This window comes from Sus scrofa, chromosome 2, assembly GCF_000003025.6.
Source record: "Sus scrofa isolate TJ Tabasco breed Duroc chromosome 2, Sscrofa11.1, whole genome shotgun sequence".
NCBI classification, from domain to species: Eukaryota; Metazoa; Chordata; class Mammalia; order Artiodactyla; family Suidae; genus Sus; species Sus scrofa.
The window spans coordinates 11,683,389-11,689,510 of NC_010444.4; positions in this window are offsets into that span (position 1 = coordinate 11,683,389).

A 6,122-nucleotide genomic window follows, 5' to 3' on the forward strand; every position below is an offset into this window, starting at 1 on the left:
AAAAAAAAGAAAGAAATCTTTATTGTCATCACCAGTCTCCATGTCCCTTCTTAATTTTTTATTCATTTATTTATTTTTAGGGCCACACCTGCAGCATATGTAAATTCCCAAGCTAGGGGTTGAATCGGAGGTGCAGATGCCAACTACACCACAGCCACAGCAACTCAGGATCCGAGCCTACACCACAGCTCTCGGCAACACCAGATCCTTAACCCACAAGTAAGACCAGGGCTCGAACCCGCATCCTCATGGATACTAGTCCAGTTCATTACTGGTGAGCCACAACAGGAACTCCCTCTTTCCTTCATTTTTTTCAGTGTATTTTACAGTCTGGAGGAGAGTGGATAGCTAAGAACAGCAATGCCAGTTCCTACCAGCTCTTTTATAGGTCCAGTCTAAGAGGTCCAGCACCTCACATTGGGATATGGGGATTACCACACCCCTTGGGGCCTCAGCAAAACTTAGGCAGAAGCAACCCTACTTTCAAATCCTGTTATAAACATAACATCAGATATGGGTTTTTCACCTTTCTATTGGCAAAGCTCTTAAAAGAAGTTTAATATTTTTCCTCAGAAAGGATGTAGATAAATTGGCACTCTGATACACTGTGGGGCTTTTTTGTTCGGGTTTTTTTTTTTTCTTTTCTTTTTTTTTTTTTTTTTTACAGCCACACCTACAGCATATGGGAGTTCCCAGCTATGGGTGGAATAGAAACTGCAGCTGCTGGCCTACACCACAGCCACAGCAATGTCAGATCTGAACCGCATCTGTGAACTACACCACAGTTTGTGGCAACATGGAATCCTTAACCCACTGAGCAAGGCCAGAGATCAAACCCGTATCCTCACACACTATGTCGAGTTCTTAACTCGCTGTGATGGGAACTCCTCATTGTTGATAAAGGCCAATTTGGACATAACTGTCTGTATGAAGCAAAATGGTTTTAAATGAACATCCCTTTGATCCAATCATCTTCCTTCGGAATTTCCCCAAAAGAAATACCAAAACACTACCAAAACAGCATGTATGAGGATGTGGATCACAGCATGGTCTATAATAACAGATGTGTAAATAACTTGACTGAGGAGTTCCCATCGTGGCCCAGCGGTTAATGAATCCGACTAGGAACCATGAGGTTTCGGGTTCGATCCCTGGCCTCGCTCAGTGGGTTAAGGATCCAGCATTGCTGTGAGCTGTGGTGTAGGTCGCAGACACGGCTCGGATCTGGCATTGCTGCAGCTCTGGCATAGGCCAGCGGCTGTAGCTCCGATTGGACCCCTAGCCTGGGAACCTCCATATGCTTCGAGTGCGGCCCTGAAAAGACAAAATAAAATAAAATAACTTGACTAAGCCACACAGGGAATCATTTTTTATGGTGAAACTGTTCCCAGGAATACCGTGGTTCTTGTCTGTGAATGCCAACACAAAAGCAGAAGCAAGAGTTGGCATTGTTCCTTCTTCTTGGTCAAATAACTAGGAGTTGATCCATTCTTTGTGCCTGTTGACTTACTCCAAGAGAAATACAAAAAATAGTTCTCTTGCAAAACCTTAGTAACCCCACAAGTTGGGATTAACTCTAGCATTAACGCTCTGGAATATGGGTAGACACATTAATTTTTCTAATGACAGTAGGTAGACACTCAATAGATACTTGTGAATTGAATGAAGATCTCCCAATGCCTCATTTCCACCATAATCATCCATTACAAAAAGGATTCTAGATGGCGAACAAGCACGTGAAAAATTGCTCAACATCACTGATTATTAGAGAAATGCAAATCAAAACTACCACGATACCACCTCACACCAGTCAGAATGGCCATCATTAGTAAATCCACAAATAACAAATGCTGGAGAGGGTGTGGAGAAAAGGGAACCCTCCTGCACTGTTGGTGGGAATGTAAGCTGGTACAACCACTGTGGAGAATAGTATGGAGGTACCTTAGAAATCTATACATAGAACTACCATATATCCCCACAATCCCACTCTTGGGCATATATCTGGACAAAGCTTTCCTTGAAAAAGACACATGCACCCATATGTTCATTGCAGCACTATTCACAATAGCCAAGACATGGAAACGACCCAAATGTCCATCGACAGCCAATTGGATTAGGAAGCTGTGGTATGTATATACAATGGAATACTACTCAGCCATTAAAAAAGAATGAAATAATGCCATTTGCAGCAACATGGATAGAACTAGAGACTCTCATCCTGAGTGAAGTAAGTCAGAAAGAGAAAGACAAATACCATATGATTTCACTTATATCTGGAATCTGATATATGGCACAAATGAACCTTTCCACAGAAAAGAAAATCCTGGACACGGGAACAGACTTGTGGTTGAAAAGGGGGAGGGGGAGGGAGTGGGATGGACTGGGAATTTTAGGGTAATATTGCAAACTATTGCCTTTGGAATGGATTCACAATGAGATCCTGCTGTATAGCACAGGGAACTATATCTAGTCACTTACGATGGAGCATGATGTGAGAAACAGAACATATATGTATGTGTGACCGGGTCACCTTGCTATACAGTAGAAAACTGACAGAACACCGTAAACCAGCTATAATGGAAAAAAAAAAAACTTAAATTTAAAAAAAAAAGGATTCTAGGAGCTCCCTCCTGACACAGCAGGTTAAGGATCTGGCATTGTCACTGATGTGGCTCTGGTAGGTGCTGCGGCACAAGTCTGCTGCTGGCCCAGGAATGTCAAATGCTATGGTGCAGCTAAAAAAATAATAAAGTATTCTAAAAGGATAGTCATGGGTATTTGAAAGCCCTTTCTAAGTAGCAGGGATTTTCACTTCAATGTGTTCATCATTATTATTGTATTAGAGTACACCATTTTCCGTTATGGAAAAAAACTATGGTACCATTGCCCTTTATGGAGTTCCTGTTGTGGCGCAGTGGAAGCAAACCCGACTAGGAACCATGAGGTTGCAGGTTCAATTCCTGGCCTTGCTCAGTGGGTTAAGGATCCGGCATTGCCATCAGCTGTGGTGTAGGTCACAGATGCAGCTTGGATCTGGCGTTGCTGTGGCTATGATGTAGGCCAGCAGCTATAGCTCCAATTCAACCCCTAGCCTGGGAACTCCCATATGCCACAGGTGTGGCCCTAAAAAGACAAAAAAAAAAATGCTCTACACTATATGGAAGCTAGGTTGATTTTTTTTTAAAAGTTAATGTTAACTAGCCCTGTGAGAAGGTCCTGTGTGCTTCCTGAAGTGAGGAGATTGAATGGTCATTTATTACATTATGATATTGTGATTAGAATCTGATAAAAAACACAATCTTTTTATTAAAATGAGAGTGCATACACACATATACATACGTGTGTGTGTGTGCCATTTAAGTCAACAATCATATCTGGGACTTGGCTACAGGTTTCTGCTATCTCTTGATTTTAAAATGAGAAGATTAAAAACTGAGATGCGAGATAACTTTTAAATGGATGGAAAAAAATAAGTCCCAATGGATATAGGCCTGGATAATTCAGAGACAATGCCTTGTAACTATACCCTACTTTTAAATTTTCAAATTACTCACAGAGAACCGATTGCCAAACTTGATTAGGCATTAGCATCACCCATGGGGCTAGTTCACAAGAGGAATTCCTGAACCCCACCTTTAGAGTTTCTTCTAAAATAGGAACAAGATATTTACCTTTTTGTTATAGTTGATTTATAATGTTATGACAATTTCTGTTGCACAACAAAGTGACCCAATCATACATATGTATGTATGTATGTATGCATGTATATATATATACATTCTTTTCTTACACAAGTCAAAATGGCCATCATTGATAAGTCTACAAATAAGAAATGCTGGACTGGGTGTGTAGAGAAGGGAACCCTCCTACACTGTTGGTGAGAGTGCAAATTGGTACAACTGCTATGGAAATCAGTATGGAGGTGCCTCTGAAAACTAAATATAGAACTACCATATAATCCAGCAATCCCACTCCTGGGCATATATCCAGACAAAACTCTAATTCAAAAGATACATGCACCTTATGTTCATTGCAGGACTATTCACAATAGCCAAGACATGGAAACAACCTAAATGTCCATCAAGAGATGAATGGGGGAGTTCCCGTCGTGGCTCAGTGGTTAACGAATCTGACTAGGAACCATGAGGTTGCGGGTTCGATCCCTGGCCTTGCTCAGTGGGCTAAGGATCTGGCGTTGCCCTGAGCTGTGGTGTAGGTTGCAAACACGGCTTGGATCTGGTGTTGCTGTGGCTCTGGTGGAGGCCAGCAGCTACAGCTCCGCTTAGACCCCTAGCCTGGGAACCTCCATATGCCTCGGGTGAGGCCCTAGAAAAGGCAAAAAGACAAAAAAAAATAAATAAAAATTAAAAAAAAAAAGAGAGATGAATGGATATGGAACATATATACAATGGAATACTACACAGCCATAAAAAAGTATAAAATCATGCCATTTGCAGCAACATGGGTGCAACTAGAGATTCTCATACTAAGTGACATAAGAAACAGAAAGACAAATACCAGATATTTTTCACAAAGTCCTCAGAAAAGTCTGAAGACTATATTTTGGGAGGTGTTAGCAAACTCATTCTGATAAAAGTTAATTTCATCAAGGTTCTTATCCCTACTTTGCATCATACCAGCTCTATAGCAAATCATTTAATCCCTCAACTTCAGCTTTCCACAAATAACTAACACTGAACTATCAGAAGAGAAGTGTAAATAAAGCTCTGTAAGAAATCACAGGAGGGAAACCCCTTTTTCCATGATCAGGGAAGACCTCAGGTCCCTCCTTCAATTTCTCACAATCCTTTATTTATATTTCTCATATCTCAACAGTAGATATTTGTAACTCAACATACCATATCTACATGAATTCATAAAGAACAGGATCACTGGTTTTTCAGATTTGTATCCTCCACTGTACTTAACTCTTATAAGGAAAAAAAATAGAAATTATAGTTACTATTTAAATGTAGAACTCAGAGTTAATTTTTAGTTCTTTTAAAATAAACAATGAGGGAGAAATTTTAGGGCACCAAAAGAATTAGAGACCAAAAATTAATTATACTACAGTTTTACTCCCCATCCCAAACACTATTATACAGTATTCACTTTGAGATTTTTAAATAGCTGAGCACATCTGAATCTCCCACCTTTGGTGGAAGGGAGGAGGAACACAGAAGAGCTACCCAGAATCTGACACAGGCTGAGGAAGAAGAGGCAGTTTAACCCTTAGAGAACTGCTTCTGGTATAGAAAATAATTGGCTATAATAAAATCCAGTTACTCTTCTGATACAGATTCAGTGTGTAAATAATCAAGAAGCGCAAAAAACTAGACAGGGAGAGTTCTCCCAGTAGCTTTGCAAGATGACAGGCTTTATTTGCTGCCATTTATGAAATTAATCCCTGGACAAAGACCACGCACAGATTTAGCTTGATTTAACTACAAGAGACCTCAGCCTCAGTTGGTAATCCCATTTGTGTCCTAAACGCTTGGGGAAAGAGCCTCTTTTATTCTAAATGTTAAAAAGCTTCAGGCCCATAAAAATGATTTCCCCAACATTCTCCCAGAATAATCATACCTTTTTACATTTCCACTCGATATCGAGTTGTAACATTGTCCATTCACTGGGGTCTCTAGAGTCACAAGCCTGTGCTCAAATTCTGATTGTACGGTTTTCCTGCTGTGTGACCCTGAGAAAGTTAAATTCTTTGACCCTCGGGATGGAATCTGCCAAGTGGATGTAATGACTTAGCGCACGGATTTGTTGGGAGGCCTGAAAGCAAGAATGAGGTAGTCGGTGCCGTAAACACTGCAAGCGCCCAGTAAATGTGAAGGCAATGATGACGGTATTTTCTAGGTTACGGTTGCGGGTAGAGAAGTGGCGGAAGGTAGTGAACTGTTCAGTCTGCCATTTGAACTCCTGCTTTCTCAGCTAATACCCCGCGGAGGAAACTCGCCACCCTGCCGCCTCCATCTGGGGAGAGACCCCTGACTGGATGGAGAGCCGAGATAGCCCGGGCGTGACCCCAGTCACCAGGCCGGAACCCAAGGCCAGAGTCTCTATCTTCGTCCGTTTCCACCCGGGACTCTCTGCTGGGTGGACCGGTGCGAACGCAA